General features: G+C 46.5%; 1 protein-coding gene and 1 long non-coding RNA gene across 2 annotated transcripts in view; one reads left to right on the top strand and one right to left on the bottom strand.

Annotated features, from left to right (window-relative positions):
• LOC119436680 (protein qui-1-like) overlaps window positions 1-23,560 on the bottom strand; it is a 556,193-nt gene that overhangs the window by 371,248 nt on the left and 161,385 nt on the right. Inside the window, exon 2 of the mRNA XM_037703643.2 lies at window positions 10,963-11,043. The gene's annotated coding sequence lies outside the window, so the exon portion shown is untranslated. The remainder of the gene's footprint in view (window positions 1-10,962; window positions 11,044-23,560) is intronic.
• Window positions 12,806-17,420, top strand: LOC125941801 (uncharacterized). The gene is made up of 3 exons (XR_007464619.1): window positions 12,806-13,509; window positions 14,956-15,035; window positions 17,204-17,420. It is a non-coding gene; the product is annotated as an uncharacterized LOC125941801 (long non-coding RNA).

Genomic DNA, 23,560 nt, shown 5'->3' with positions numbered 1-23,560 from the left:
TACTGGCTTTCGTAAAATTAACGTGCGAAAAAATTATGAAAGGTGAAATTATAAACAGTGAAATGACAATACCATCACTTGTGAGAACAGAAATGGTGCGGCATTATTTTATCGTGACAACGTTTATATACGTATAATTGGCCCACTGATAGTCTGCTCTGTACTTGGGATCACGCTAATGAGATTGCTAATTACCTCCTCGACGGCCCAAGACACGTGGCACCGCAAGGAGCAGGCTAAAGAATGCCCTAATGAACTAAAGCGTCGACCGCTGCATTCTAATAATTCGGTTTCACGTTTTTTTTTCTGTAAGTTATTTACCCTAGAAGCCCATTCGGACATACATAAGGGAAAAGTACCGGGGGGGGGGGGGGGGGGGAGAAAAATATTGCTACAAAAATGTATATGTGTAAGTTGAACATTCAAAAGCATCCTTTATACAATCTATATTAGCAAAATGAAGAACACGATAAGCGCCCGCAGCAAGCTGAATTTATCACATTCATTTAGAGGAGAAACGCTTGCATAACAAGAGAAAACGTAAAAATTTAGAATATATATTATAAAATATTTTTTTAAAGACAAAGTCCTCCTTGGCGAGTTACCACCACTTTTGCGTGTCGGGCATGTTTCTATCCACCTATCGTGGGTTGATCCCGTCAACTTGAGGTTGAATCGACTTCCAACTTTTAAGCTAACCGAACCATGCGTCCGAAGCAATTCTTCGAATCAAAGTCTGGTGCGTGTTTTACAGGCCTCAATTATGTGGGACTTATCGTTTTAGTGATGTTCACCAATCTGCTTTCATGTGTGCATTTAAGCTGCGAGAACTGTATGCTTCTGAAACCATTGGTATGCATTTGCATCTTCTTTAACGTCGCGGTGTATACTTGTGGGCTTGTGCAACAGGGCATGAGTAACTTCACATTGCTTAAGTGACTGGCTACTGGTCTGCGTAACTGTATTACATGGGAGAGTGCACTGTACTCTTGAACACCCACTTTCTGTGTGGCTTATTCTCTTTGCCCATACTCTGTAACAAGTATCGCACGCCGCGCTAAAGGCGCAAGCATCTGCTTTGATTTTATGTAATTAAGAAAGAATGAAGCAGTCAAGCAACTGAACAGCTCGAACAGCCAGAACAAACATGTTTAAAAGGCTCAGGGTCCGAATTCACAAAAACGTCTTACGCTAGAATTGTTCGTAAGAATGAATGGGAATGAATGAATGAAGAGGTTATAAGTTGGAAGATTCTTCAACCTCCAGTGGAAGTCCATGAAAGAAAAAAAACTCTGACCGAGTTGGGGGTGAGATGGGGGCGCAGTCACCCAATCCACATGCAAGACATATTCTTATCTAAGGCACCCGGACAATGGCAAAAGATCACATTCGAAAGAAAAGTTTTGTGAATCTGGCCCCAGATTCGTGGGTAATGCCGCTCAATTTCGTTCAAAACTCGCAATCATGTACACGTGCTGTGTACAACATTGATCACGAAGTGATGTTTGTGATGCTCCCACCGGGAAACAAAGCTTGCCGACATAGAACTGGTAACCTCTTTCCCTTCTCTTCTACCTCCCCTTTGATACCACTTCAGTACGGGAACGAGCTCGTGCATGTTTTGTGACATCCAGGGGTGCTATGCAGGATGGCCCGAGTTCGGCAAAGTTCGAGATTACAGCGAGTTGTGGCGACGCCATCAGATGAATAAGCTAATGGCTCAAGATATAAAATTCAACCCTCGAAACGCCTCCAGTTTCATTGCCTTATCTAGATGCACTCTCGGGTTTTCATCCCTTGGGCGTTACCTCATGGGTGGTCGAAAACGAAGGAGTCATATGGTCAAACCAGCGGTGCTTTCTTTCATTTGTTTATGGTTCTGCCCAGTGCAAGTAAGAAAAGGATGGGCGTGATAATGCGCCACGTCTGCACAGTTCGCATTTGACGGTGGATAGACAGATAATGTGCGAAAGAGGAGACGCGCCCAGAAAGGCATGGCAAGCGGCTTGCGAACGCGGAGTGTGTAGATATGTGTACCGAGACAGTCACGGTATTGCGATATTGCGTTGATAACAATAAGCGGCGTATGGTGCGTAACATTGCCCAGTCGTCTGTGTTTGAAACGAGGAAGCAGCGTGCGCAGTATGCCACTCGTGTTGACATACGTGGTTTTATCTCTAAAATTTATTGTCTGCTGCTTTCGCGCGTTCCACGCTATCTTTGTTCACTGACTGCCGTCGAGCAAACTCAGGCGAGCGAGAAACTCGGGGCATCCCTGCATAGCACCCCAGGTCCCGTATTCGCAATAAGTTCTTACTCTAGGACTTTCGTAAGAGTAAATTCCAGCCAATCCTGATGTTCGGCATAGAGTTAGCGAAGGCCAATGGCAAGGAGCGCTTACGAACGAAAAGCTTTGTGAATTCGGCCTCAGATCTGTTGCTTTATTTTGAAATTATACGAACGTTCCATGGCAAGAAACACCCTTATAATTGTCGTACTTATTGTATCCTGTGATCTACTGGACATTAGTGGAGCGCCGCTACCCAGGGTCGATCAACATCAGCGTATACTAGGATAGTTTACGCGAACCCAACGCAACTCAGATTAAGGCAGTCTGATAACGCAGTGTTTACATGAGCTTGTTTCTAGTGAATCGAGATCTCAGGGGTAACCTGAGACGAGGCAAAACCACAGTGCGTATATACGAATCGAACAGAACGTCCGGCTCTTCGTCGCTGGCCGCCTTCATACAAAAGTCGAGTACACCCTCAACCCCACCCGTCATCGGCGACTACACTATAAACCAGAACACGGCATGGCTAGACCGCGAGCTAAATAAAATTATGGGGGGTAACATGCCTAAGCTGCACACTGCAGTGGCCAATATGAGGAACAAGTTGGCGATTCCGGCTAGTTGGTCGATGTTCACGCTGAAGTTTGTTTGAAACGCTACAACCGAGACAAACAGGTTATAAGTTGGAAGATTCTTCAACCTCCAGTGGAAGTCCATGAAAGAAAAAAACTCTGACCGAGTTGGGGGTGAGATGGGGGCGCAGTCACTGCACAGCGCCCTCGATGGCCTCACCCCTCGCATGATGCGAGTAGGAGAAGCATCGGACTCTAAAATTTTTTATGGCACTATCTGCGAGATCGGCCCACAATTTTAGACTGCATAATCTTCAGGATCGAATTACATTGTTAGACTGCACCATTTTCCGTACCAGCCCATATTTTCACGTATTATGACATGTTATCCATTTTAAATGATTTCTTGGATTTTACATGCCGAAACTACGATGTCCTTATGAGGCACGTCATTGTGGGGGAAAAGCGTCAATGGCGTAATGGTTACATTATCGGGATTCTGTGCTAGATGCTCTCTGTTTGAATTCGTTCACTCGACAACTTTATGGATTTATGTGTGGTAAAAAAAAATTAAGTTTCGCCATAAGGGAGAAGAAACGAATGCTATAGCAACATGTTGGAATATTTCACGAAGTGTAAGGCTCGTAGGTGTAGTGACAGTATAGAAGTCCAGTATAAGCATAAGCTAAGAAAACAAGCGTGGTGTGGCATGTGTAGACACATGAACAGAGAGAACTCGATGACCGCGAGCAGCATCACAACTTCACGGTCTTGTCGGCGTTGTCCCCTTGTGTCGACCTCGCGTTCCCGTACTGTGGCATGCTCACGGCGGGCGCGATGTGTGCGTCCACTTCCCGCTTTCGAACTGCAGGGTTTTGGTGACGTTGTCGCTTAGCCTCGGCCTCCTGTTCCCGTAACGCCGCGTGTCGGGGTCTCCGGCGTTTAGCTGCAGCGTGCACCACACACACAGCAGCACATTTTTCACCAACGGAGTGGTCTTGGCGCGTATGCGGGCCTGGCTTGCTTCAGTGCGGTTAGTGTGTCACTGGAGCTCTTCGGTCGGCGTTCTGACAACACGTGGTGGAATGTTTGCGCGATGTAAGCGGCGCTGTGCTTCGCTGCAGAAACCACGCACCGGCAGGTACTATTCTAGCCACCCTACCATGGCTACTACGTGTGGGAAAACGATGGCACCAGCCGGCAGGGTCTGCGTGGTCTGCATAGGCTATGTTACAACTCCTTCCAGCAAGCAAAGCTGTCTATCCTAAGGTCTTAAAATACAGCTTCTTCTTTGCACCAGTCTCTGCGATTGGAACACGAACACGCCTAGACATCTTTCGCCGCCTGGCGTTCAAATTCAGACGCAAAGCGAAATCGTACAGTTAATGTGAGTAATGTTCTTCAGGAAAGGTATTAAAACTAAAGAAACCAGTATTTTTATGTGTAAATATAGACGACAGCGAAAAATTGCGTGGAGGGTTAAAAAATTAACCGATGATTACGATACTCCCTAATGCGAAATTTGAGCGCAGCTGTATACGTGTTTTCATTTCGCGATATATTGGCTGGCGCGGACAATCTGTATCGTGCGGCAGTTGCAATCGGAGCGAAGTGCGGCCCGACTGCCTCGCTAATCTGGATACCGCGAGAGTCAGTGCGTGGGTGACGCGTGGGCGCGATTGCCAGCCATTGATATTGCAATAAAGAGCATCAAGCGTCAAAACGCGCTGGCTTTCACGTGGGAAATTCTTAAAGATGTTCAATTTCACCTAACGAGGCATTCGCCCATGGCCTAATGGTTAGAGCATTTGGCTGCTGGGCTAGGGGTCCTCTGTTGGAATCCTGCCGTCGTATTTAATTTTAATGTATATATATATATATATATATATATATATATATATATATATATATATATACAATATGGGAACATCACGGGGACTAGTGGGCGCTGGGACAGCTGTCATAACCCATATTGGGCCACTTTTTTTTTTAGGCTGCACAATCTCCGGGATCGGCCCACGAAAGAGGCTATATAGAAATATGCTTCGTACGGACAAGTGATGGTAACTCGCTAAGAAAGACTTTGTCTGTAAAAATGTGAAACTGGCAAGACAAGCGCTTCAACGCTTGTCCGTCGTGCTTGTCCTGTAATTTTCTTGTTTTTTAACCTACTTGTATCTGTTGTTGCGCTTCAAACAAAAATTTTATATGGGGAACGCCTTGTGTATACAGGAGGGCTCCGGATTAAATTCGACCACCTGGGGTCCTTTGATGTGCCCCCAAAGCACGGTACACGACCATTTTTTGCATTCCGCCTTCATAGAAATGCGGCCGTCGTGGTCGGGAATCGAAGCCGCGACCTCATTTGTGCAGCGCTGGCCAGAACGCGAGTACACGTCCCGCCCGGTACTGCGACACAGTTTAATCCCACAGCTGAGCAAGAGGTCTGATTTCCAGCTGCAGCGGTGGTGGCAATCCGATGGGGGCGGTATGCAAGATTGCTCGTTTATATACCGAGCATGTTACCCCAGGCGCTGTAAATTAATCCCTTTGCCTACCGCTATGGCCAGATTCCTATGGTCAGATTATTCTAGCTTGGGACGTAAAACACTCAATAAATTAATTGGTAAAATATATACTTTTTTCTATACCGCTTTGATATTGCAGTGGTCGCCGACATGTACATTTCGGTACAACACCGACACGTACATTTCGGTATCACAGACCCAGTAGGCAGTTTGACTCAAGCGAGGACAGTCACACAATCGCGCGATTATCAGAGCAAATCATTTTGGAATGCTGACCTCATAAGGCCTCGCAGCTGAGGCCGACGAAGGCACTGCTATAGTATTTAAGGTCAACAGACCTGCATGCACACGCGGATGTAGCCTGAAATAATTGGTGTTCGTTGTGCTACAAGTGATCCTGTGTTATGATAGTCTGCGGTGGTAGTGACCGGCTGTGATCGTGTGTCTGCGCTCCCTTTCTCTTTCTCTATCTACTTTCCTATCTGTTTACCTCCCTCTCCCCTTTTCCCCAGTGAAGGGTAGCAAACCGGATTTTCACCTTCTGGTTAACCTCCCTGCATTTCCTCTTTCTTCTGTTTCTCTCTCTCTCTCGACGCATGTGAGTGCACGCTGCCTTTGAACACAGTGTCAGGTTTTAGCTGTCTCCCATGAGAGAGCCAGGGCTTCGTTTGTGCACGCAAGTAAATGAACTTCAACAAGTTGATGAATTTCAACGTGCATGTCGTGCTTTCTTTTCTTTTCTTTTCATCGATCCCAGTACGCGTTTCGTACTCTGTGTGCCAGCTTTGAACTCACCGCCACGACGTTTTCACCTTACACTCATTCAGAGCTGTTTCATATATGTGCCGTTCTGTGATTAAAGGCAAGGAATATGTTCGGCAGCCGGCGCCGTATACGAACACAGCGATGCCAGCTTCCAACAGAGCTTGCTTTCTGAGGGCGATGGCTGGGCAAATGCTTCCCGAATAACGGCAGTTCCACTTCATTCGTAGTATGAAGCCGTCATTTCAAGAAATAAGAATGCATAAAATTATCGAAACGAACGATGAAGGCTGGTGCCCGGCGTTACCCAGACAGTTTCCGAATAATACCCGTTTTAAGGTGCCCAGCGTTGCCCAGAAAGTTTTCGAATAATACCCATTTTAGGGACTCATCGAACTACGAAGGCGACAATACGCTTGTAGACAAAGCAGCGCCATTCGCTAAAGCTAGAATGCGTTTGAGCGTTTGGAAGAGGCCAGGAATTCACGATGGAGATCGGATATAGCAGGTATCAGTGGGCAGGCTACAGGTAGAAAAAGCAGGAGATATGAGCCAAACCGGAGTCAATACCATTGCCTCGTGGTTTCGAGCCACCTTACGGTATGCACCTCAGGTAGGAAAGTGAGGCAAAACGACAGCAAAGCTAACGGGACCATTAGCCACGTTACATGAATGCGACAGTAGCGCATCACGGTAGTATTAAGCGACAGCGTTTACATGTGGCGCGTTCCCCTTCGTCCGAAACAAGCCAGGCGCCCTATATATATAACGTAAAACTGTTCCAATCTGTTTTTATTCCAATCGCCTTACGTCAAATTTACGTAACCTCCGACGCAATCATCGGGCGGTGACCAGCAGCGTTGTTTGAACACACCAATCAAACGATCTACTCGTTTATAAGAGGTCATTTTTGTTTGCTTTCAAAGGGAATAGCATTGTCTACCTTGAATGGTTTTTCTTGTCTCATTGGCTGAAAAGAGGCGAGGAGCTCGCAGAAGTGGAAATAGTTTTGGTGGGCCTAGCTAGCACATTGAAAGTAGATAAACGGATGAAGTGGGTGGTGCCGACGTCTGCGATTGGTCCGCTTTCCCTTGCATAGCTTCTGGTGGCTGGTCGGAAATCGCGGCGGCGTACAACGGGAGGACAGTAATGCCGCTAAATCGGATCCTCAACGAAGATCCTCGGGCTTCCGACTGCCGAAACTCTAGAACAAAAAAATCAACTGGGTCGGCTTCGAACACCACCACGTCTCTCACGATGGCGGAGAGCGAACGCATTGAATAAACAGACCGCATACTGGCGCTCTATGGCCGTTACGATAACGTGTGTAAGTGGAAGTTTGAACAGCCATAGCCATCATAACTCCCATGCCTCTAAAGTTTACTTCATCATATGGGAGTAAACCGGAGACTAGCCACCGCTTTACTCCTGTCACTGAACGAGGGCATGCAAAAGCCACAGCAGTTCGGAATCTGCGCTTGTGTGCTGTATCGACTCCCTTGGCGTTTTTCTGTACGTGTTATATGGCCCACTGAACCTAAAGGTGAATTATTTGCCAATTCACTCCACGCATCCATTATTCACATGTAAAAGCGACGCCTCACGCTTTTTACTCCATCGTCATAAAAAAAAAAAAAAAGAGAACCCTACTCTACACGGCTCTTGGCTAGGCCTTGCTAGTAAATTATGTACAACCGAAAGCCCGTTGCAAAATTTATTGTGGCTAGACGCCGCAAATACTTCGAAAACGCTCAAGGTTTGCTCTTATATATAGACGCGTACCGGCGGCAAATTTTGGAAGATACGTTTATGTCGGACAAGTATCGATGGGCTTGTTCTCACGCGTCATTCGAACGACGCATCAGCGTTGATGTGTATCACGCATGCGGAGACTAGCATGTTAGAGAGTAAACGTTTCTCGAGGAAAGACAGTGCTAACTGCGATGGAGCCATCAAATTTTGTAGCGACCCTCTTTCCATTATGGGTTGCACATTCCTAAAAAGTATTGCCGCGTTTGAATCTGCACGTTTATGCGCACTATACAGAGCGACAGGAGCCTATTTGCAAAATTTTCTTGCCTTTCAGCGAAAAAAAAAAATAAAGACGACAAACCGACGCGTCTCTGCAAGTGACGCGGCCTTAATCACAAATCCATGTACTTTGTGAAACCATGATTAGCTATAAATAACGATGCGTTATTGGCAGCCCTCTATTCAACACTAGCGCTATAGATATATATAGATACAGACAGCTTTATAATAAAACTGTACGCTCTTTGTTGAAGTAAAAGCTCAAATAAATTGATGTCGAAAAAAGAGCGGTTTGCATATTGGTAGATTTAAAAGACTTTGTCAGATTAGCGGCGGGCTGAGAGCGATCAAATATGGCAGCAATGTTGCGAGCTCTTAGAAGGTATTCAATGCGGGCAGGAAGGGTGGGAAAGGTAGTAACAGTCGACATAAAGCTCAACAAACCATTCTCCCCCCCCCCCCTACGCGCACTAAGTAATAATAATAATAATAATAATAATAATAATAATAATAATAATAATAATAATAATAATAATAATAATAATAATAATAATAATAATAATAATAATAATATGCACGACGTATGCGGACACACGGTTGTCTTTCTCGCGCGCGAACGTCCCCTCCAGGCGCATGAGATCCTCTTCTCAATCACTGTCGAACATAGCAGCAACCCTCAACGAAGCGAGATGTCATTGCCCTCGCAGTAATTAAGAAAATTTTACGGGAGTTGCCTGGAGGCAAAAAAGTGTGAAGTCGAGTTTAGCGTTGCGTGCCAAGTTATAGGTAAAAACTGGAGGAACAGCAACAAATCGCCAGTCCGTCTGCTGTATTGCCTCCTTGTACGATGTTCTAGCTAACAGCGCAACCTTCATATATTACATAGGCTGCAGAAACGTGGAAATCAACGTATTTATGGGCTACAACCAACTGATCACACTCTGCCTTACTTTATTAGAGCTCAAGTGCTGCCCCTAATTGATGTTATACAACTTAAACTTGCATCAACTGTTTATGAAAAAGTTTGTTCTGGCCCTGTAGTATTTATCAATAGGTTTGTAAAAGAAGACGTTTACAGCTTTAGAACTTCACATTTTGTTACTCCTCGTATTAGAACGCTGTATAGATCACAGTTCACACAGTGTGACATCGTAGGGTTTCGGAACAATCTACCGTTTATTTTGCACGTAGCCCATGACGTGAAGACTGGAGGTGTTTAAAAAAACGTGAAAATATACTTACTGTAATGTATGTGAAGCTAGAAATGTTTTCTGGGGTTACTTGTTCTTACTCTAACATTATGGACATTTGCCTCTTGTTTCTGCGTACATCTCAGCCCAAACATGTTGTTCTCTTGTATAGCTACGCCACTGCTGTGTATGTCGCAGTCGATGTATGTAACTTTGACTGTTATTATTTGCATATTTGTTGCCGCCACCTCTACCTGTGTACTTGCATAGTCCTAGCAAAAACGCTTTGTGCTGAAGTATATCACTTTCACAATTCCTTGCTCTGTACCACATGAGTGTCAACAGGTGCTCGGGACCACGTCAGACAGGTATGATGCCTTTAGTCATAGGCTCATGGACAGTGGCTGCCCGAAAAAATGTATATATATATATATATATATATATATATATTCCCTGACGAAGGCCGGACCCCGGCCGAAACGTTAGAAATAAAGTGTCGTGTTTTTCGTACGTGCGTCCTCAACCTACAAGTAAGTTCCTGTTCAACTACCGGATCCCGGCATAACCTCACTTCATATATATATATATATATATACGATGAGTGCTTGTATGTTTTGAAAATTCCAAAAACATTTAAAAAAAGAAAATGCAACAATAAAAGAGTGCTCCAAGATTGTCAGAATACCCGGGGCTGCTATTTTGGCGGTTGAAAGTTTTATAAATTTCAGAGCAATTTATAAGACTCACGCGCACGTGCACACTCAAGCGTGCTTTTAATATATTCGTCACTGGTTTTATCTATATTATTATAATTACTGTTAGAAAAGAAAACAGAAAGCATAGATACAGACACGAGCCAAAACATAGCCACTCCAAATTACTCGTGAATCTATACTGCGTAGGCGTATATTGAAAAAAAAAAATAGATGCAGCTAATGTTCTGAATACTGCGGGGAAAATCATATGCCGGAAACAGTTCGCGTTCCCTCTGGAACGAAACGTGCAGGCGAAGTTGTTGCAAATAAGCAACATCGAATAGCGCGGTATTACGAGACAGGGGAGTACATGCGGAATAGCAAACACCAAGGAAGCTACGCAGACACTTGAACGACCGGTAAACAGTGCTACGATACGCTTTCTGAATGCTGAGTGCCGTGCCGAAGTAGCACTTATAGTTTGCAGAAGAGCTCTCAAAAGGATTTCACGTTTCTGTCGCACTTGTGGGCATGTTTAACTGTTTCCAGATAACGTATGCAAATACGAGAGACAGTATGTCATAAAATTAACCAACGGCCAGCAAAGTCCTTCCAACCGTCATTCGCACAAGCAGAGAACCGTGGTTTACTACAGATACAACACCGTTCAGTGAAGTGCGACACCGCAAAACGGAAGCACAGCAAATAAATAAAGCAGCAAGAAAGGACACGAGTGATGGCTCTTGGATCCAGCACTCCTATCCTTTCCATAAAAATGAATTTCCAAGGATGAATACTATAGTCAGGGAAACGTAGTAAGAAAAAAATCGAGGGGGGGGGGGGGGGGGGGAGGAAGTTCTTTTTTTTTTTGCATGAGTGAGTACACGGTACCTGGTTCGGCTACGATGAGTTGGTTTCTTCACTCAGCTCTGACAATCAAAGTGCGGCCATTTGGCCTGACAGCAGTAGATCCTGTAAGACAAATGAAAAGGGCATTTAGTGGTATTAAGTCTCCTAGCGCTAAGACTAAAAAATACTAATATCTATCAACACCTATATCACAATAAAGAGTGCTACTTTGTTGGTGTTTTCAAATAAGCAACTTCGTGGGATTCTATTAAGATAGCGATGTCTGTGTTCAAATCAAGTGTAGTTACTGTTCGGAGGCCGGCATAAACCAGAAAAGCGCTCGTAATAAATATATAAATAAAGTTTACCCAGAAACGTAACGAATAACTCCACAGCGGTGACAGTCGTCGATCCCCGCTTCGAATGGAGCCCCTGGCAATCGTCCCTGTTTATAAGCCATCATCGTGCATTATCAACGGATGGTCATCGCAACACTTCTAAAATGTTCTGCATGTATTGCGTACATCTTATTACAACGAGCCCGTTCCTCTATTCTTACAACGCTCTTCTGTGTCTGTCCCCGCTATAGCACCGACAGGCAAGGCCAGATAGACTGGACAATCGTCCAGTACCAGAACCAAACGTTCTGGGCCAGTGCTCCCAAAGGGACTCCACGCAGAAAGCTACATTTGCGTTAATCAAGTTCCTGGTATACGGGCCTTCGAGATATACTTTAATGATGCCACCTGCTACCACTGTATAATATACGCGGCTACTTTGTTTGTGCTCGTCGCACTCTCCTCTTATGATCTCTTTCTATTTTTATCCCCATACCCCGTTCCCCCGCGCCATGTAGGTAGCAAACCGGAACTCAAGCTGGGTAACCTCCGTGCCTTTTTACGCATCCTTTCTCTTGGAGTTATACCAATATCAAACTATAAACTTGTTTCCCGCGGAATCATAAACAAACAATGGTGACTACCTATGAAAAGGAAAAATATCCAGAGAAACAAACGCACCACGGAAATATGCCATGGAAGCGTATCTGTTTACCTCAGTTAGGTTTCTGGACGCTGCCATTGTGATTTCATGTAACGTGTTCCTGCTGCGCGTACATCGCATTTGAGACCTAGTGTGCATGAATCTTCGGAAAAGGTATTTCCATGCGCTCGCCTGATATCGACAATCACGATGCTGCCTATATGCGGAGAATTAGCGCGTGCTCTTAGTGCTGTTACAGCAATTTGGAATTCTTTTTTTTTTTTAGCAGATGTCGGAGTAAGATTTTGTTCCTGTTTTGCTCTTCTGCAACGAGCAGTAGACGGCAAGAACTGGAGGCACCAATACCAGCAAGTAAGAGAAAAGAAAATCAACACAAAGCTGAGTGTACTGCGTTCACGTTTGTGAAATCGCGTACATGGCCCGAGAAATGACAGATACTGAATGAAAAATAATCACTACAGAGTTGTAGCTAGGCCATCCAAAGGCGCGCACAGAGGCATTCTCTAGAAATGAGAATATATGGGCACCGACACGGGAGCGTAATGCACAAGCGTCTCTTTTGCCGAGTGCACTGTCCTATAGCATGAAATTCAATCGCCAGAGAGAGCATTCGCACTCTGATATACCGAGCGTCCCATTTGCGCAACGGTGCCTGGATCGCAGATCACCAACGTATATACTCGAAATAAGAGCCACGGTGGCTTTCACGGATATCACCGCGGAGACCTATCTGGCGCACTCTGCGCCGAGTAAACGAGCTTCGGTCTGCAGCAAACCTCTTCAAACATTCAGGTGTCGCCACGCGCCCCCTTTTTTCTTTCTTTCTTTCTTTTGCCTCTCTCTTTTTCTTCCTTTCTTTCTTTCTGTCTTTGTCGGACCACCGCCGAGGCAGCTGCGCTGTTTCCATTCTAAATCGGCTGGGCATAGATGGAGTAGCGCTCAGCAACACGCTTCTCGCGTTGGTTGAGAGAAAAGCGAAAATGACGTCACCCGGGCTGTTTGACGCTGCGCGTGCGTGCCGGCTAGCAAGAAAGAAGCAGTTCAAAAGGAAGGACAACACTTCCCTTTTGAGGCACGCGCTATCTGGGCTGCTCCCTATGCAAAGCCGATACAGGCCTGCTTCTTCGGCAGAAATCCATTCCGAGGAAAGCGCAACAGGACACCTTGGCGCTCCGACCTAGTCGACTCGCTTTCGCTTTTGTCCACGCGCGCAGCCTTTTGTCGAAATGGAGACGCGCGTGCTCGCGCCTATATTTTTAGTACGTTTTCTTCTCAGACGCATACTATACGCATACTATACGTGGTCATGGGGCGAGACGTATGCGAGCATCTGCGTCGCAGCTGCTACCTCCGCTAAAGCCGCGAGGTGTGTGTGCCGATCGACCGCGTTAGCCTCTTCCTAGTGCGAACGCCAAGGCAAGGGGACGCAGACACGCCGGCGAGATGCCTCAAAAGTGGCAACTGGTGTCTGGCCAACACCAGAAGAGAAACTCGTCAATAAGAAAGGTCACGTGGTGCGTGCCGCAGCCGTGGAGCTTGTTATTCTTTGGCAGTTTTACGAAAGAAAAAAAAAAAAGAGTTAACAATGTAAGTTCCACATACTGATTGCTCCCGTGCTCAAAAATGATCATCAGCGTTTCTCATCCCGGAACGGGGTGAAAACCAAACGCATAAATTGTTACAACAACCTTCTTCGACGGTATAGAGAGTTCCTGATATTTTTGAAAGACTTAACCTTCTCTGCGAAAAATAAAAATAAATAAAAACAACAGATATTCTGTATGAGCAGCACACCTGTTTATGAATGGATGGAAAGTTTGGCGATTTGGTATAACGGCATTTTGTAATAACAGCGCAAAAACGCAACCCGCAACAACGATTAGCATAATTCGGGGGCAGCGGGCAAAAACTCGAAACTCGGAGTGGGCAGCCTACAGTGACATCAGATTGTATGATGTTGAGCAGGTATATGGACTTGCCACAGCAAACGAAGGAATTTACCGTGCGATACCGCTCTGTGTGTTGGAAATTCACCATCTCCCGAGAAAAGCGCCTGCCCACTGCGACCAGAGACAGGGTTCGACGGCGACACGGCGAAGTACCATGTTGTCAGAAAAATTGATATCGAAGTGGAAATTTCAACGTTGCAGCCGATCTTCCAATACGCACAGAATCATTAATCAACGAAACGTGCGCACACAAATAGCTTTATCCGCAGAATACAACACCCCATTTCACCTGAGGGCTGCTGTCGCCATAAAATTGACAACGTTTACCACGGCCTCCTTAAATGCCCAAAATATGCCACCGAAAGAAGTGTAGCGCATAAGCTAAAAAGGACAGCGCAAACGCTCCTTCACTATGCACGAAATACTTGGACGGTGGTCTAACGAATCAAATGCCACAAAGTGCTGCACCCCTTATATGTGCTATAGTGCATGGCGGGGATCTTCTGGAAATGTGGAATACTGTAAACTGTATGCCGTATTTGTGTCTATAGTTGCGTGAACATCTCGTGTACGTGTTTGGAACTCTGTGCATACGCGTGTATGTCGTAACTGATTGTGTGGCGCAACGTGGTCCTCGCATTTCGTCTCTCTGTGTTCATTTGTATCTAAGACTATATGCGAACTTTATTTACTATTTTTATAAAAATCTGCTCTACATTCTGAAACCTATGACGTCGTTGTTGTTGTTTTTTTGTGTTAGAATATGTTTTTATTATTGTTACTATTTTGTGAAAAGGAGTAGATGTCACCGTTGTAGGGTGACTACATCTCTTTCTTTTATTTTTATTTCAATATTATTGTAAAAAAATATAGAGGCTTTTCCGCCCCAATCTCTCCGTGGCCATATATTTATAGCAAAGAATAAGAAGAAAATGAAAGCAGCAAGTGGTTCTAAAAGGAGCGTGCAGTGGTGGCGCGTATGTCATGCGCATTTTGCACTGAGAATTTCGCAAGCTTCACTCTAACCTCAAGTCAAGAGTCTACGGACTACCTGTAAGCGAGAAAACTAAATTTTCCTGCAGAGAAAATCACCACAGGCACGGCACATGCGAAGAGTGAAAATGCGCGATTCGAAGGAACCAGCAAGCAACCTCGAGCCTCACAGTAAGAACTCAATAGGCGTACAGGCAGTCACAGCCTAAATAAAGCCATTGCATCTTTCTGGTGCACATCTTTGCGAACACAGTCATGGTAAAAATAATGTAGCATTGCATTCCAATTCTATTCCATTTCACGCTTCACCATTGGAACAAACCGCGTCCCACCTAGCCTTTCCTCGAAATTGGCCGGTCCGGAGCTGTGGTTGATAAGAATAAAATAGAATAGAAACATTAAATTATACGGCCCCAGTTTAGCATATATGCTAGAGGCATGGCGTCACTGCTCTTGCGTGCACAATTTCTCGCAAACGCACGTTTCCATTGAACTGGATGAAGAAACGTGCTAGATTCCTGTAGGATACAGCAAAAACTCCCCCAAATACCCTCGGGAAGACAGCCTCGGGCCAAATCATCCAAGGAAGGAAATTTTGGCATGACGAGCTTCTGGCGCTCGAGGGCACGCACGATTTGACGTGATCGAACGCTTTAGCTGCCGCCGGAACGGCGATCGAGAAAGGCAAAGCTCGATAAGAGGCAACACACTGGCAGAATTAGCTCGTCGCGGAAGTAATAATACTAATAACAAAAAAAAGAGAAATCACCTAGGAGAGCAAAACTCAAGCATTCCCCACTTTCGAGAGCAGCAAACAAACAAATAAACGAATGAAGCAGACTAGAACAGAACAGGGAGAGCGGACGGCTGCGCAGAATGATCTTTCAGGTCCATGCCTGAATGCAACGCGGCTTCCTCGGCAGCCGGAGTGAATGAGACACTTTCCCGGGAGAGTCGTCTTCGTTGCTCGTTGCCTCTGTGCGGCGAGTTCATTTTCCGAGGTCCGCCTTTTCTCTTTCTTTCTTTATTTTTTTTTCTTTTTTTTTTTTGCGAGCGCTGCGTCGTGCTTTCTCCGCTCCCCCACTCCTTCCCCTTGATCACGCAGAACGTGTATTTCTCCCAGCACGCGTGCTCGAACGCGCTCTTCTTTTCTGAAGGGACCGAGAAAATGCCGTGGCGGGCCCGTCATCACAGCTGCTCTTGAAGCGGCGCGCCAGTCGGCAGCTAATCCCGCCAAGAGACAGAGAATCAGCAACCGCCCGGAAGGCCACGCTCTGCCTCGGACTTAATCACCCTTTTCCGCCGCTCCATTACGGAGACCGGGAAGCAGGAGGGGGATGAGCGGCTGGTCACACCGCCGAGTGTGCAGTACTGTTCAAGCGCTCCCGCCGTCTCGAGAGCGCGCTGGCGCACCCACTTCGTCTACCTCGGTTCTTGCGGCGCACGCCTGTTTCTCTCGGCGCTGCATGTCTGCGTCGTGCTGCTGGTGCTTATGCCTTTCTCGCGGCACCACGCGGAGTTTCGTTCTCGCGAGTGGACAAGCGCCGTGACAAACTTGACAAACCGGGAAAGGGGTTACACGCAGCGCGACGCAAGGGACGTGCGCATGCAGGCGACTGACCGTAAACGTCGCCCCGCTGCCAGCGACATGGACGCCAAGCGGTCCTACCTACCCGGAAAGCCGAACGCTCATGACCTCACTTGCAAGTCACGTGCCCGTTAATCTGCACCTGCGTGAAGTGAGGGGTGAAGGCTCGAGCTCAGAGGGATCTCACTAAGCGCTCCAGGTATAGGTTTAGTCCGCCATAGCAATTAAATGCCAGTCGCCTTAAATCCTCCTCCGATTGGATTAAGCTTTAAAAAATTTTCAAAAATTAAATCGAGGGGTTTAACGCCATTAACCTGCGCATATCGTTATGAGGGGACGCCGTGTACTGGAGGACTACGGATTAATTTCGACCGCCTGGAGTTATTTAGTGTGCTCCTAAATCTAAGTAACGTGTGTTTTTGCATTTTGCATGCACCGACATGCGGTAGCCGCTGTCAGGAATCGAATCCGCGTCTTTATATTCAGCAACAGAAGGCGATAGCCTGGGTAAGCTTTCACTCCTGGAAGCGGTAGTAGCTGTTCTGCGCAGCTTATAGGAGACTAGGTTGACAAGGAATCATGCATGCTTCTCGCAAAGAAGCTCGAGACATGCGCACCAGAACAGAGGACGCCATTGCACGGGATGCAACTGCGCATGCGTGCATACGTGAGTGTGTAGGGTGACATGTGATCGTCGAGTGATGCATCAAAAGTTCGCCGCTGTTACAAGCGTATGTTCTGTATTTTTCAGGTGTGAAAACCATTTTGAATGGACATGATGTTGATATCTATTTCACACACCTGACATCTCATGCAGCTCAAGCAAATGTACGTAGACTTGCTCGTGCGAGCGGTTTTTCAGTGTTCAGAGGTGCTAATCAAGCTTCCCACGACGCAACAGAGACGGGTTCAGCACCAAGTATTCGTGTGGCCTGAGTGTACTGAAACCAATAAGAACGATTCTGGGAAAATGCATCACGGTTACTTGTCTCTTTGCTTTTAGTTTTCACGGAAGAATTGACGAGGCTATAAGAAAGACAACGCTCCTCCAAAACAAAAGAAGACCAAATAATTATTGTGCTTTCTTCCTTGTTTTTGTGTGTATACCAAAACAAACTCAAGAATACCAATGACAAACGTCGAGCCTTCTAACTCATCTGTCGCGCACGCTAAAGTTGGCCAAAATATTGCAAGCACCGCGATGTGTCTCTGTGAAAGGAAAATTAAATATTTGCGCGCGCAGCTTTATATAGCAGGTCCGGAAAACGCAGCAACAAAGTGCTGCGTTTGCGGAGGGTTTAACTGCGGTTTAATAAGTACGCGGCAGCCGACTCAGAGGAAAGAGCGCCACCGCGGTTCGTATACATACTTCTAGCAGCGACGTCTTACCACGCAGCGCCGCAACGCTGGAAGGACGGAGTTCTGTCCAGCTGTGAGGAATGCATCCTTGATGAGATGCTATTCACGCATCTCACCTTGAGTCAGCAACGCTAAAACAAACGTGACACAGGAAATAGAAACAGACACGAGCGCTTTCAGCAAACAGCATGTAGGACCAATATTCGATTTGATGCCGCTTATGTAGATGGAGGGCGGAACGTCGGTTCATGCGCAACTGAAATTCGAAGACAGTTACCATTGAATAATCATCTTACACGTACAAGCCTAAATTCCTTCCCTGCACGAGAAGAGAAAAAATATCTCAGGAAGGAACAAGCCGTTGTTGCGCGGGCAACAAGATGTGTTTATCATGAAGTTTAGTGCTTAAATGATGAAAAAGAGTCCATGCCGTCGGTGTTGTACATATTTCAGGAACTTTTTCAGGTAGGATGATGGTGGCCCTTAAATTAGGGCTTGTTATATCTCACACATACAGTACTTTCGCGACCGACATGTGTTGTAGCGGTACTGCGACTGCACTTAGCGATATTAAAGTTGCATTCGTGAGACATTTAGCTTGAATGAGCTCTACTTCATTGGATAATCAACTAAACGCTTTTGAATAACGTCACCGACAACTGTGCGAGTTGCGGCTCTTCGTTCCGCGCTTTGTTTCTTCAGCCAAAAACAACTTCGAAAAGGGTCTTTGTTCTGCGTTTTGGAGGTAGCGCTGCAGTCTTTGCTATGAGTTCTGCAGGAGCGGATCCCACAAGCAACTAGTGGTTAAGAATAAAGAGATTATCCAAATATTCGGCGAAGAATGAGATAAGGTCACTCCTCAGTGGATACCAGGCCATTGCGGTGTCCCGGGTAACGAATGCGCTCACGGCACAGCTGGGTCAGCTCATGAAGGCGGTATATACCGGAATAGATTTCGTTGGGACGAAGGCTAGCAGAAACGTTCGCATGCTTGCACGAGACATCACCTTAACTGGAACAACGCCAATGTTTAAAACACAACCGACTACATCCAACTGGATTCTTCACTTCGACTAGTCATGTTTAGTCGGCTGTGGCAAGAGGCTAAAGGCTTCACGAAGCCTTTAGCCTTTCGTATTGAAATGGGCGACAACGCTGTGTGTGGCAATTGTGGCCGCGAGGAGGAGACAGAAAACTTTAGTAACAATTCTATTTGGAATCCAGACCTCACCAGCCCTCGCAGCAGATGGCGACGAACGCATTGTTATGATCGTTAAGGGCGAGAGACGTGTATATACAAGCTGTCTTAGCACTGCCTGATGGTAAAAAAATGTGATCCTGTGTTGTGAACGTATGCTGCGAATGGCTGTGATTCTGCGCATGTGCTCAGTGTATAGTTCCTTTCTACCTCCCAATTTACCCTCCACCAGAGTAGAGTAGTAATACAAATTTTCTGTTCAGGAATTGAACTCTCTGCTTTTCTCCTTTCTTTAGTCTCTCTCTGTCTCCGTTGATTGCTTATTTCAGTGCACCTCATACGGAAGTGAGTAAAGCGCCACTCGCAGGTCTCGTATCGACCGAGGTATTTGCATGATCCCATTCCTCGGGATCAAACAAGAGGGCATAACGGCGACGCACCAGCAGGTATACGTGAAGGCATAAGCATGCGAATGGCCGATGGATGCATACCGGCCGCAGATTTTGCCGATCGCGTCGACCAAGGACGAAGAGCAACAGGCGCGAGGCACAGAACAGGGAGACTTCCGGGTCTCCCCGCCCCGTGAAAACCGGCGTTTGTGCTTTCAACGAATGATAATTAGACGGGAGAAGGCGCACCCGCAGCGCTGAGCGGATTCCCGCGTTATCGCCTCGGGCCGTCGCGCTATCGGGCGCAATGTCCCTAAGCTCGTGTATAGGCCGACGCACAACAGCAGTCCCTTTTCCGTGCTGCCGTCAATATTACTGGCCTCGCAGTCGCGCAGGAGCCCACTGATTGGTGTCCCGAAAGGAATGGAGCAGCACACGAGCGCCAGGGGGAAAAAAATGATAATAACGTGGCTAAAAGAGAAAGGACGCAAGAAAGTGAAACAACGGTACAAGCAGCCCGAAAGACGATGAAGAAAAAAAAACAACAAAAAAATGAAATGAGGGAGTGAACAGCGCGAAGTGTGAGCACGCTGCAAGGACGACGGGACGTGGAATCTGACGGTCCCGGAAATCCTGGGACCCGCCAATGGGCGTGCGTAATGAACTCGGCGTGTGTGCGGCTTACCAGCTGAGCAGCAGCAAAGACGTCGAGTTGAGCTGCTCTTCTCTGCAAAGCTCCCACGAGAGGTGTTTTGTGAGCACTTCGTTTTACTGTATCGTTTTACAGCCATCCGAATCATTTTTGTTCTTATTGATTTAGTTTATACGTATTGCTACGACTGTCTTATTCCTTGTTGGTGTTTTTTTTTTTCGCGTTATCTTTACATCGCGGTGTCTTAAAGTTAATTGGAGAGATTAGGGGGACACCGGAGCCAGAAACTCCACGGCCAGGGAGTCGGTCAATATCTCGCGCCTACCGGAGCATACGCTAAGCACGTGCCAAAGACCATCTTCATGCAGTACCGTATACTGCAATATGAATACTGAGAACGAGATGGTTATTTAAGGAAGAAATTAAAAAAAAAGTAAAGTTAACGACGGCACGTTCTCTAAACGGGAGCTCATTGTACGCGGCACCGGCAATACGCGTTGTGGTTTAAGGCTAGTTAAGTCTTGAGAATAGAAACAACGAAAAATACGTGTTATAACATGCAACTCGCGTTGATTGTTCAACTATTCTTCTCAGCATCGATAGAAACGCAGTAAAATTTGTACAAAGGCGCGCGCGGTTGTTTTATGCCCCGACAACAGTTACCAACGCGGTTTCTTTGTGGAATGAATATTTTTATAGAAGCGAACCGAGACTATGAACCGACGTCTTATATTAAAAAAAAAAAAGACGCTTTGGCCACGACTACGACCGGCCCTCACAGAAGACCGCCCATGAATTATACAAAACAAACCTAGATTTGTAATTTTTTTTTTTTTTTTTTGTGAGTGCCACGCGTGAGCAGGCAAAGGCGGCCACGGCATTCAAGAATAAGTCGTCTTGGGAGATTTATAAACCCTGGGGCAAAAGAACAACTACGATAGCGTGATATGGAGAGGAAAAGATAAAAATAGAGCCAATCTTGTCAAGCACCGCCCGGGCTTCCTAAATGGGCCACCAGAACGCAAAAGTGTTTTCGTTTGTGCTGTGTACATAAAATCATTTCTCGCGAGACAATATGCGCAGAGATTTTACGTTCAAGAAGGAGGACAGCGCAAAACAAAAATGCAGTATGCGTTGTTTACTTATTTCGGGCGTTTACTGCTCATTTCTTGAATATCGAGACGAGGGCAAAAATTTGAAAGCCAATAGACCCCGCGTTTCCGCCAAGGAAAATATATTACACGAGAGACAAGCAGCGGAATCTGGCACTTGAAAAACGCGTTATAACGCTGCCTTGTGAAACGTGCTCGGAGTTACGCCTACGGTGACGTGGCTTTTGTTCTCAGCGACGCACCGCTCTTTTTGCGCAATGTGCGAGCGCAATCGCCTGTTCCGCAGTTCTTTGACGCAGCCAACGCCGCAAGCATATTGAAGCGCAGTCGATTAGGTGTTCCGACAGCGCAGAATCGATTTCTCGTCTCAAAGCGGAGCGGACGCAAGGCGAACGCGACGCGAGAGGCCATTGTCAGCGCGTCTTCCCCAGGAATGCCAACGATACCGTGGCTCGGCGCACAAAAGCTATACCAGCGTTCGGTACGTGCCGAAAAGCCGCGGGATCAATGTTGTGTCGCCGCGCGTTTTTCGGTCGCACGTCATTCACAGTTGCGTCCGCTATTAGCCAGAGGGTCAGTCGTGCACTGTGGCCGGCGGGAATGGCGTCGCACGGACGTTCAGGCCAGTTACTCTGTTTACATTTTGATCTCTCGCATGTGAAGCACCTTTCAGCGGCCCAAACGACCGGTCAGCTGAATAGCTTCTGTCCAGCCTGCCCAGTTTGTGTGGTCGCCATTCTTTGCCCGCACGCTTTTGTAAGACGCTGTTCGAACAGCTCATTAGCAGTTGAATGCGAACGACGCCGCAGATCGTTAGGTACATGCATTAATCGTTCGTGACGCTTCGCGCAGTCATTTATCCGGCCAAAAAGGTACTGCGCGAACGTGGTTCACTCAGAAACACCATTTTTACGGCTCTGAATGTGAAAGGTGCACGGGCGAAACGCAACTGCGTCGAAGACAAGCCTGTGCATGCGCGCCATATATGTATTCACTGCGCCTTTCGCATTGACTCTCGGGCACTTAACTGTCACTGCTCCTGTGCAGTTGAGTGGAGCTTCTCAATGTCTATCGTGTCCGTTTGCATACATAGCACGGTTGCGTTGTCTCCCTGGCATACGTCTGTTATATTTATTGGCGCTCTTCACCACATGGCCCGAATGTATTGAAGCGTACAATTTACGTCGCGGCCAATAAAGGGCAAACCGAAGAAAAGGACGAGACCGATGTCGCGGCTTCGGAGTCGGGTTAGGTTTGGTCATTCTGTGGACCTGATGGTCAGCTAACGTTGCTCCAAATCCCCTGACGTTACCCTTCTCGTTACTCTTGCGCAGCCACTAAACTAATGAAAGCGACGAGAGGCCCATCGGCGACTGTGTGGGTGGCTGCGACTCAGCGGCGTCTCATGTGGGTGTGCCCCATATAGCCAGCTTTGCAGCTCCTGCGGGAGTCCGGGCGCCGCCATCCCCGCCGCGCGCCCTATTCCTTCGGGTATCGGCGTCCATCAAGCCGCTTTTCGCGCACTGCAGGCGTTATTGAAAAAAAGCGTCTCGCCGCCGGCACAAGCGTTCAAACCGCCATGTTCCGCTAGCATGAACTCCGCTTTCTGTACGATCTGCGATCGAGCGGCGTCCGTGCGCGGTAGGTATATAATGCGGCGATTCCTTTCACTCGACTCTATTCTTTTCTTATCATCTACCGTTCACGACAGGCCGGCCGGTCGTGGTGATAACGTAGGCGCAACTCCGTTCGGACCACCGCCGAAGCGCTTAAGAGAAAGTGATTAGAATGAAAGTGTTACAATATTCCGGCCCAGCGCCTTGTCTGTCTACTCACTTCGTCCCGTCTTAGCGCTGTTTGTTCCCGTCCTAATCCAGAATTAATGCGGAGTCTCCCACTGCATCGTGCCTCATAATCGCATTTATTTATTTATTTATTTATTTATTTATTTATTTATTTATTTATTTATTTATTTATTTATTTATTTATTTATTTATTTATTTATTTATTTATTTATTTATTTATTTATTTATTTATAGAGAAAGCTACATGCGCCCAAATATCATTATTGTAGTGGGGGTACATTTGGAATAATACAGGAACGATATCAAAAGAGAGGGAAACAAAGCATCAGACCAAAACGAGGTAAATAGAGCTGCATAAAAGTACACCAGGCTCACGCTTCCTACATAAGTCCAAAGATGAGGCACACCTGTCACAGAAAAAAAAAATGTGCAAGTGGAATTGTATATCGTGGTTTTGGCATGCAATACCTCAAAATGTAGGTGATCTAAGAATGCTGCTTCATTTAAACTTCGTCACGTAGAGTGTATCTTTTATTCCACTTCTCTTATATAAACTTGCAAGTGATGGCTTTCACGGCTACAGGATGAACAGC

Source organism: Dermacentor silvarum, chromosome 1 (assembly GCF_013339745.2).
Source record: "Dermacentor silvarum isolate Dsil-2018 chromosome 1, BIME_Dsil_1.4, whole genome shotgun sequence".
NCBI classification, from domain to species: Eukaryota; Metazoa; Arthropoda; class Arachnida; order Ixodida; family Ixodidae; genus Dermacentor; species Dermacentor silvarum.
This window is presented reverse-complemented; position numbering and strand designations above follow the sequence as displayed.